We start from the raw sequence: 11,040 nt of genomic DNA on the forward strand, positions 1-11,040 counted from the left end.
GTACTGACTTTATTGTTAATTATTAACTGTTGCATAGTGTATCCCATTCTCGTGCAACATAAGGGTTGACTTCAACTATTTATGCGCTAACATTATGTACTTTGACAATGATATGGGGAGCACATCTGAATAAAAGATAGAACCATCATATATGGCGATTGATGGGAGCGGTACATTGCATAGAATAATTTCATCGGAGGAGATTACATAGCCTTTTACTTGAAAGGACATGTCAACAGGTTAAGGATACTGTATTTCAACAACGATTATGAGGACGAGAACCAAGATGACCAGGATGATGGAAACAACCAAGATGACGAGGACATTCGTGAAGATCACGACAGCCAAGATGATGACGATAGCCAGAATGACGAGGATGAGCAAGATGATGAGGATGAGACGGATGATGATGATGATGGACTATTCCTGTCTGCAATTTTCTCTCAAAGAATGAAGAAGCTTACTTGGGATGAGACCATGAATGTCACCGCGATATTACCATCTAGTGTGGCCTTCTTGGGGAAGCCCTTTGTGCACCGTCTAACTTAAACTAACATCGTCAAAAAAGTCATGGTGAGATGTTTTGTATTCTTTCATCTTTTTTTGTTCATAACCAAGTATGGTGATATATCTAACAATTTGTGCTCTCTATGTGCTCTAAATGATGGGGAGTTCAGAAGTTACCTATGAAGATGTTTTTCGGAGTGGACATCCCCGCCATTGGCACCGCTGAAGTACACCATGGACCAACAGGGTGTGTCACCAACATTCAGTGCAAGACGGAATCAGACGGACACATATCCTTCTATGAGTCCGGCTGGCGGGATTTCATGACGGTAAAGAGAGAACTAAGGGTGGACACTCTTATGATAATCACCATAAGGAAGAGCAACTGCAAAAACAGTCGACTAGTCATGTTTAGAAATAATATCTAAGTCATGAATAAATCAGTCGATGAACGGTTAGTTAATTAATATATTAAGATGGATGTGATACATTGATGTAGGGAAACGCTCCCATCCAGACGTGTGCTGCTTAGAATTTGTCAGACCAGTCGTTGGTCGTTGATTCCTATCTGATCTCGTGGCTGAGAGAAGAAATCGAAATCATGCACCCGTTTCTATCTAAATTACCCGGTTTTCATGGCAGACCACGGTAATCTCTCCTTCCCAATTAATTGCCCTGAACCAAATTGACCCCATCCCCATCTATCATGTGTGTCGTCCCTGCTCACAGCCATGCTTGTCGTTCCCCTCGACGCCCAGTGTCTTTCCCTGTCCAACATCCTGCCTCGCCTCTCTACGGCCTCCGCTCCACCTAGCCAGCACGCTATTCCGTTCGGCGGCCGCGCGGCTGACTGGCACACAATCTGCCAGCCGAGAAGCTCGCACACTCCGCGTCATGCTCATCTCCACCACGACCAACCCTATGCTCTACTCGCAGCCGTGGACTGCGTTCCACCTCGCCGGAGCACCATCTATGTTCAGGAACGAAGCCACCACTGCCTACCATAGGACACACCCTATTTTCACACTTCCTCCAATTTGCCAAACTGTGTTTACCAAATGAACTTCTTACTTATAATGCGTTGCTTCCATACAATTATTTTAGCGCACATCTTCATGTCTTGGTTTATTCCGTCAATTCACATATCTTCAGATTTGTTGATATAGTACACTTTTTATTTGCAGTGGAGCCGCAGTAATGAAGCAGACAATATGCTCAAGGGTATGCACCCCCACCTCTCTGATCTCTCCATCTTCCGTGCCACCCATGTCCTGTCCGACAGTGCCGCCATGATTCGATCATCTATACACACCATGATTCCAGGCCACTTGGACCCCCACCAATGCGCCCTCCAAGATCTGGTCGTGAAATATGCATCCCCATGTTGGCCACAATCTTAGTTTGTTTACATGCCCAATGTTCTATGCTTCCACTTTAGACGACTCATATTGAGATACCGTATTTTCATGCTTCCTACATATGTTCTTGCCATTGTTATCACCATTGAACATGCTTTCATATGATATTACATATGTTTCTTTCTTCTAGGTAGTTTCCTTCGGGGTTTTTTTCAATTATTCTAATTTATCTGCATCATTCTAAGTTAAACATTGCATTTTTTTATCAGTAATGTACCTTGCAAGTAGTACCAAATGTTGCTTCCTACCTTGGGTACTTATGCATCATGCCTAACTTATATATGCTTCAAGCAGTTGTGTGCCGACTTTGAGGCAGATAAGCGTTGGCGAGACATATATATGTGGCATGGAGTCACATGGATCTACCTCACAATGAAGACGACCACACCCGAAATGCAGGGAAGTAGATCTCTAGTCTTTAGGAAACATACAGTATGAGCTTAGGAAGCATTGTACTATTGACGACCTGTTGGAAATATATTGTATGGAAGGGCGAACAATGGAAACAAATTTATACTTAGGATGCATTGTACTATTGGCAACTTGGAGGAAATATATTGTATGAAAGGATAAAGAACAAAAACTAATTTATGTTACTTTAGAAGTAAATGATTTTTGCGATGGAAACACTTCTCATTGGATGGAATCAAAGATTTTCTTGGGTTGGGAACATAATAAAAAATAAATGGGACTCACATTTATCCATGTGAAAACAGATTCTTCGATGCAAAAATTTGTTACATTGAAGTAAAGTTCTTGGACGATTTTATCAAGTCAAACCAAAATTTGGTTTCAATAGAGGCAAATTGTGTCGTTGATGGAAGCAACTTTTTGTTGTGTTGGAAACAAAACTAAAGTATCGAACTATACATTAATTTCATTACATCGAATAAATTAATGAAAATTTTACTAGCAACCAAAATATATATTTGAATGATTTTTTTTCCAAAAATAAACAAGAACGGAACTTAACTATAATCGGAATTTAATTGAGCGATGAAAGCAGAAGCAGCAACGATCCCAGAAGTGAATTGCTACACGTATGTTTCGGGGCAGTTACAGGAAGCGAGCAATAAAAGCGAGCGTCACGTACAAAATCTACCAAATAAGCAGCGCTCCTCCTGTGCACGATCTACGGTTCATTAGCCACTAATCTAACGGTCAAGCACTGGTCTGGTGGGACGCTAGGGATGGTTCCCTATTTCTTGAGTCAAACAAATTCGAAATGTTACTTAATTATTTGGTCGTTTGTTTCCAAAAAGAATTCAGTCTGGTTCAGTTATATTGAGAATCATATGGCTACGCCTTTTGGAGTAATGAGTGTGAACGCGCAATGCCAACAATTGGTACATATACTCTACCCTTTCCCTCCAGTGGCAAGATTACACAAAATAGTCATTTGAATATACAAGTCAATATCTGTCTGTCTTGAGATTACACAAAATGCTAGTCAGAACAACACAAAGTCAACCTTCACGAACGAATTCACAATAGGGTACCAACAGTCATGGCTGGCTGGTTAACTGGTGTACTCTTTTTTTTTTTTTGCTTGCAGCCGACTAACGATTAAAACGGTACATACCGTACCATATCCGATAAACATTCACGATTGCTCCTGCATTCACGGAGACGATTGATCCTTGAATCTCCACGAGCCATCTCCAGTAATTTTCGCAACATTGACCAACCTAGTTTTTAGCATAGGCCTTGTGGTTCTCGTTCTGCATGATACAAATCGCTCATGACTTGAGTCGCCATGTTAAAGAGTGAAACCGCAAATCACAGGAGAAAAAGGTAACACATGCTAACATGAGATTTTAGTGGCGAGGATTATCAACAGCTCCAGCCACTTGAGATGGCTGATGAAAAAGTAGGAGTGCTATAGAACGATCAATTGGATTTGTCTGCGTCTCAATGCTCCTATGATCAACAAACCTACAAAACAGAAACATCAACATGGAAAGGAAACAGTCCAATGCAGTTTAAGTAATGCTACTAAAAAGTGACCATTCTCAATCAAGATCGGATCATGTTCAATAATTACCAGCTATTCATCAGCTATACAACTGCAACAATCATCAAGAATAACTGTCTTCCCAGTTGCTCATCATAAAATAAACAAGTTCTTTGATTTACACAGCCTATCTTCTTAACGAGTAAGATACTTTATTTGTTTTAGTGAAATAAGATTCAATATTTCAAACTGAGTTATAAGATAAGAGATTGTGCCAGAGATAAAGTAGACACATTTCGACAAACATTATTCAAATGTTACTGGACAATGGCAAAGCCACAAATAAAAAAATCATGATTATACAAAGTATGGTCTTTTATAAGAATCCCAACGTACTTGCCCGAAGTTTCCATACTTTGTGTATCCTTTACATCCCGGCTTCCTTCATGTCTATTCATCGCATTTGGGAAAACTGGTCTATTTTGCGCGCTTCTTGCCAGGCGGTACAAACCATCTCTAATGCACAGTTTGGTTTTCACGTCCAACTGAAACAACAATGGGGGCAAAGAAGGTAAGCTCCAAAATATAACACACTTTAATGTCCAATGAAGCAGGACGCGGAAGCATTGCTTGTACCAATACTATAGCATTGATTTATTCAGCTCAAGATTATGACCATCTAAGGAAATCAAAATGCCAAGAGGCAAGAATGTGGAAACATCACAGTGAAGAAGCTGCTACAAGTCCAATTGCAAAAAAACAAGTTGCTTGTATGAAGAACTATGGCTGGAGGTAAAGGTATTTCAACTTGATGAACCATACATACAAAAGGAAGGCAGAAAATAAACCTGTACCTGACTAACTGCATCCTGAAGTTGTTGGAAGCTGCTTTCTTCAACAGAATTATCAGAAGAAAGAGACGACACAAAAGAGCCATCCACCACTACTGATGTACCCAGTGTATCCTTACTTCGTTTTCCAAAGCCCTTCTTTTCAACCTCATAGTTCTCACAAGGATATGAAGCTCTTCTAGTCAATGTTTGTTGACCAAGTTGTCCTTCATCATTTATGAGCTGTCCTGGTTGCAAATTAGCCACTTGTTTTTGAACTGCACTCATACATCAAGTCTGATAATTAGACCAAAAGGCAGACAAACACGCTCATAACAAATACTCATACAAATATCCTGTGAAATTTCTTTTACATATATATTACCCATCAAGTTCCTCTGTGCAAAAGATATAGATGGACTGAACTGGCAGTTTCTATCTGAATAGCAATCAGAAGTAATATTACTTGGTGAAGTTTTATCTGAGTGGTGCTTTTGCTTCAGTAAATTCTGGGAGGAGCTTAATTGAGATCCTGAAGATACAGAAAACTTCCTGCCCTCCAACTGTTGCAAGGCATTTTCTGATGAATATCGCTCGCCAATCTGCAATATTGCCATGGCAGTAATCAAATAAAGATAAATTTTATAAATAGTTGGGGAAAAAGTAACATCTCAAATGGATACCACTTTACTCGAAAAAGGTCATGCACTAATAGTAATAAATGATCTGTTCTCCTTACCACCTCCCAAGCACATGACATATCAGAATAAATAATGCTAATGCAGTTACATACTGTGGTTGTCAATTCAACTATTACAGTGGCTTCTTGTAACAGCCCAGGGTTTACCACAAAGTAGAAATTGATTGTTCTTTTATTTTTTGCATCATAAGCATTGCATCAGCATCATGTTGCATTTCATTAGGAATTTGGATGTTTTTATTAGACCCCAAGATCTATTTTATTTTTCCATTTTTTATATGGTGAATAAATAAACCCTTCTCCCTTTTGGTGTTTTAGCCCAAGACTCACCTCCACACTTTGCACATTATCTTTTTGTGATATTTGGGAGCTACTCAAATTATTTCACAATTTTAGCCTAAGCCTACCTATTACTCGTAGTTCAAAACCCATTTATTTAACAAATGGATTTATTTTCTAAATAAATAGTAAATGAAGTCCACTTGGATTGTATTTTTCATGTGGCCTTGTTATAATCTAGAGAGGCCACATATAGATTTCATCCAATTCAGAGTTCATTTGATGCCCAAACATATATTATACGGAAGCTATAGTCCTTAATTGATAAAAAAAAACTAAATAAAATTGACACTGTTTGCAGTGGGCCGGCCTAATAGGCGCTCGTTAGCAGTAGCGCTCCTGTGCTGAGCTTAACATGACACTTAACGCAGTCGGCCCAGCAAGGCCCATCGGACCCCTTCTCCGTTTAACCAGCACGAGCTACCCAAGGAGACCCCCAAACCCTAACCCTAACCACCACCCCCACCCCAGATCCAGCCACCACATCGAGATCCGTGCTTATCCGGATCCGACAGCCTAAGCCACCCAAAGGCCCACAGCTCGCTGACACTCGAGCCTGTAGCCCTGTCCTTAGCCGCCAAGCCTCGCCGCAGCGCCGCCGCGGAACTCATTCACCACCACCGGCCCCGACACCAGATCCAAAGAACCCATCCTTCCGCCGTCGTGTGGCTCCTTTGCCCCCGGCAACCACCAACTAGAAGACCGCCACTCCACCACCGGACCAAGCCATCTCTACCATCGGTCGACTCCCGTCGACCCCGCTGCCTCCTCGTCATCCCCAACGACGGCGAGACCCCCACCGAACCTCGCAACACGTTGTCAAAGTCCCATGACACGCACCAGCCCACAGCCACGACGCGCATCATGTTAATCACTTCTAAAATCATGTTTAGGGTGCAACCATAATAAAGTTTTGCAATGGAGTTAGTTCGAAATGCTACATAATACATATAATGCTTCCACTCGATTTAATATGTGTAGGTAGACATAGTGGAATCCTTTACCATGCTTCATGATGCATTTGCATATCATCCATGCCATGTTGAAGCCTTCTTAAGGCATTTGTTAAACTTTACATATCTAAGGTATATTCGCTTCCATTGTATGAGTTGTATCTTGGTCGAAAGACCCTTTTCGTATTCATTCATTAAATTTGAATCTCCGGAGTTGTTTTACATATGTTGTTGTTCCGGGTTCTTTCATGACTTGTGTTGTGATACTTATTTTTCACCCGCATGTTGTCACGTGCATGTTGTGTAAGGTGACATCTTAGGATCAATTATGCAGATACTAAAGGAAGTGCTAGATCTGCATAGTGTCAGATCTCAAGGCGCTACAAGTTGCCACAAATGACAGGAAGGAGCATGCCTCAAGGACATGCAAGTTACTTACATTAGAGCAGCAGCAAATAAATCAAATCGCAATCTTACAGAGTAACTGTACTTTGTTTTTTCTCGAAGACTGGACACAGGAGAACTATGAAACAATTAGGAAAACTGAAATTCTACCTCACAAAAATAAGGACACTGGAACTGAAAAAATGAATCATGTTCCCTAATTATTCCACTGAGGACATACCATTGACCAACATACCAACCAAGCAAACACACAATGTCCTTTTATTTAGACAAATAAAAAAAGGTCAAACTGCCATATCAAGGCTACAATATCCGCACTCAAAGCATGAAGCACTATCTTAATTACTCCATTGAAAACATACCCTTCATAGAATAGCACACCCACTGTATTTTTAATATTATTAGACAGATTAAAGAGGTAAAATTACCATATCAATGTTTCCATCTCCATTGCATATCTGGTCAGTGGACAACAATTCCATTGCGCCCCCATGGTAAGACTGTGGTACATACAAAAATATTAATAAAAAAAGGCTTGCATGGCAACCAGATAAACCAAATGTAGAAGAAACAATAATCAGTTTACTTGCCTGTTCTCCATATACATTAACATTCTTTTGCTCGTTGAATGGATAATTGTCATTGAATTGCTCGTCAGCTGTTGGTAGGGATTTATCTTGTGCACAGGGGAATGCTGACAGGTCATCCAGCATACCATAGTCTGAATAAGAAGTGTCAAAACCTGCCTGCAGAGCAACATCGGAAGAGTAAATGGCATCTGAAGAAGGAATCCATGACAGCTCATCAGTGTTCTCCAGTTGTTGTTCACCATATGTGGAATCACACCCCCTTAGATGGAGAAAAACGATTAGCCAAACAAGACCAGAGTCTGTTTCACTATTTTTATGTAAGATCTTACACAGTCAGCAAATGAAACATTCAAAGTACCTGAATAGTGTATCAACATCCTCAAAATTATCAATGCTAGGCCAATCAATGAAGTTTAGATCATTATCTCCATAATTGAGATCACTTTGCGGAACACTGTGATTGTTGAGAACAGCTGAGCCATTACTCAGTGCAAACTGGCAATTGTTCCAATTTTCTGTTTGGTATCTTGTTCCAGATGTAGTATCATCTCTGCTCAAGGGAAACGCACTTGATTCAATTTTGCAGTCTCTTACATGGTTGGAAGCGACCACACAGGTAGAGTAGATGTGCTCTGAATTAAATTTCTGTGAATCTGAATTAGTTGCTGTAGACACGACACCCTGCGGGTTCTCTTCACTGGTAATCCCATGCTTCAGTTTCTTATTTGAGATATTCAAAGGCCCTGCTCCATCTTCTTGCAAGTTGTTATTACCCTGAGCAAATTCATCCTTGAATTTACCCTCAAACTGTAAAAACACTACTTGCTTAGCCACAGGTGAACAGCAGGGGAATCTAATTACTTTTATTGAGTATTAAGGGAAATGGCTGAACGTGAAACAACTCTATTGCTTGGAGAGAATCAATGTGATTTGAATTACTGAATAGACTCGACAAATAACAGAGTTCAGCATGTGGCTGATTGTACCACGAAACATTGCTCTATCACTGGAAAGTATGTAATTAATTTTCTGTAGGTGAGACCTGTAGCGGAATATCAATCTGATCATAGAATTTCTTATGCCGGATCAACTTGCTTCAAAGGTAATTGTCCCCAGTAGACTATTAGTACGCTGCCATATCAGGGATTATCTTACTAGCACTACTCATGTATTGTTGTTTACAACAACAACAACAACAAAGCCTTTAGTCCCAAACAAGTTGGGGTAGGCTAGATGTGAAACCCATAAGATCTCACGGCCAACTCATGGTTCTGGCACATGGAAACAAGTTGCGTTAGGCTAGAGGTGAAACCCATAAGATCTCGCGACTGACTCATGGTTCTGGCACATGGAAACAAGTTGGGGTACTCACGTATTGTTTGCACATAAAAACAAGTGAAGGTCGGCAATAGATGGCTGCTGAACAGCAGCAACAAAGAGAATGGGACGAATCAATGGCAACAGAAGATTCGGTTCACATGCTTACCCAACGAAAGATAAGCAGGTCTTTTTCGCAAAAATAAAAAATAAAAAATAAGCAGGTCTAACATGTGATTCAAGTTAATTGAACAGTAAAAAGAAAGCTTGAGGCATCAAATTTAGGTATAGAATACAAACACACAAAGTTAGCATGAAGGCTATGGTACATGATACTCCTATACAGAATCTAGACATGACAGGCTAATTTTAATTCCTCGATTTTGATGACATATCAATTTTTTAGCCACTATCTGAGCCAGGTACTGTACTATTTAAGGTCAGAAGAACTTGTACGTCTAAATTTCTAGTTACATACCAATACATCTAACGGTATCTTATTCGGCCGCTTGGAAAACTATTAGTAAGATGCAATATCCAGTTAAGAAACAGAGACTCATCAAAATCAGGAGATCACCTCGCCCGCCTTCCAATCTGGCATCACTACAGCTTCTATCCAGGCCCGAAACTGTACCAGTTCACCGGATTTGATATCATATTCAACTCAAGATCCCCAGTTGTTGATCAAATCCTAGAAAACAGTGACCATTAAGTTGAGTAATACAGTATGAATATTAGAGAGAAAGTGTAAAATAAATCCGGGGGAATTCTATCTGCTATACTGCACATGCAAAAACAGAGTGGATAGATAGAATTCGGAATTTCTCACCCCAAATCAGACGATTTGGATCTGGGTTGGATCAAACCTGCAAAAACAATGAAAAATCCCTTAAAAGTCTCCAGAAATGTTGACAAGAAAAATAGTACTCAACTTGCAACCAAACACTCCCGCCGCCGGATCCGAATTTCAACACTCAACAAAGGTAAGATGGAGAATTTCTCTTCCAACAGAAAAGGAAGAGTGAAAGCCGATAAACAGCTAACCAAACCGGAAAGATATGTAAGCGCGCGCGCGCGCGCACACACACACACACAAAGAAACAAATCTGAGAATCAACCACCACACGTAAAATAAACTCGAGAGAAGAAGCAAACGGAACCAAAAAGAAAAAGAAACGGAAGAAATTCACCGATAAAAAAAAACCAACCTGAATCCGAAACCAAACCAAGGTCAATAATCTGCAGAGGCTCCCTGATCCGCCTGCGGGAAGAAGGAGGGACCCGCGCGTAGCTTGTGGACGTCTTGGCCGTAGAAAGAGGACGAAAGGCCTAGTTCCGCTCCTCCTCCGCCTCTAGAGCCTTCGGGAGGAAAAAAAAATCTTTTTTTTAAGTAGAGCAAAGAGCAAGGATGGGGCAGCAGGTAGCAGGATATGCAACCACGGCAGCAGCGAGAACGAGAAACAAATTGGCAGGAATAAGAAAATAGAGTAAATCAGGGAAGATTTTATATCTTATTTGCGGCTGGTGTGGTGTGTGGTGCGTGGGCAGATTAACTAGCGGCTGGGAGCGCCTCGGGGGTGGGGCCCCTGCCGGTGTGGGAAGTAGTGGACGACAGCCGCCGGCCGCGATCCGATCACTTGCACGCCCCTCATTGGTTCCCAACGCTGCCGGGCGGGCCCCGCGCGTAGCACGTGACCCGTCGCGACTTTTCTTCTCCTGCTTGCTTTGGGCTTTGGGTTTGGTTCGGGCGACGCGGCGCGCTCCCCTTTCCCCGGACGCCCTCGGGTTTTTTCTTTAGGGTTCGCTTTTTTAGAGGTAATGCAAAATTTAATTGATCCAAAGCCACAATTTATGGGATACAAATCATGAGATTAGCCAAGCCAAGATGGAGCCCCTGATCTAAAGAATGAGCAAACTTCGCAAGACTATAGACATTGGCATTAGCTACCCGCCCTTCAAATAAGAACTAGTGCTCCACTTACCAAATAATTACCGGCTTCATCTCTTGCAAACACATGCAACCGAGC

General features: G+C 41.2%; 1 long non-coding RNA gene and 1 pseudogene across 1 annotated transcript; one reads left to right on the plus strand and one right to left on the minus strand.

Annotated features, from left to right (window-relative positions):
• Nucleotides 1–1,258: 1,258 nt before the first annotated feature.
• On the plus strand, nucleotides 1,259–2,445 carry LOC119293627. Its single transcript, XR_005143156.1, has 2 exons — nucleotides 1,259–1,728; nucleotides 2,220–2,445. It is a non-coding gene; the product is annotated as an uncharacterized LOC119293627 (long non-coding RNA).
• Nucleotides 2,446–3,267: 822 nt separating this feature from the next.
• LOC119296151 lies at nucleotides 3,268–10,524 on the minus strand (annotated as a pseudogene).
• Nucleotides 10,525–11,040: the final 516 nt, after the last annotated feature.

This window comes from Triticum dicoccoides, chromosome 4B (assembly GCF_002162155.2).
Source record: "Triticum dicoccoides isolate Atlit2015 ecotype Zavitan chromosome 4B, WEW_v2.0, whole genome shotgun sequence".
Lineage (NCBI taxonomy): Eukaryota > Viridiplantae > Streptophyta > Magnoliopsida > Poales > Poaceae > Triticum > Triticum dicoccoides.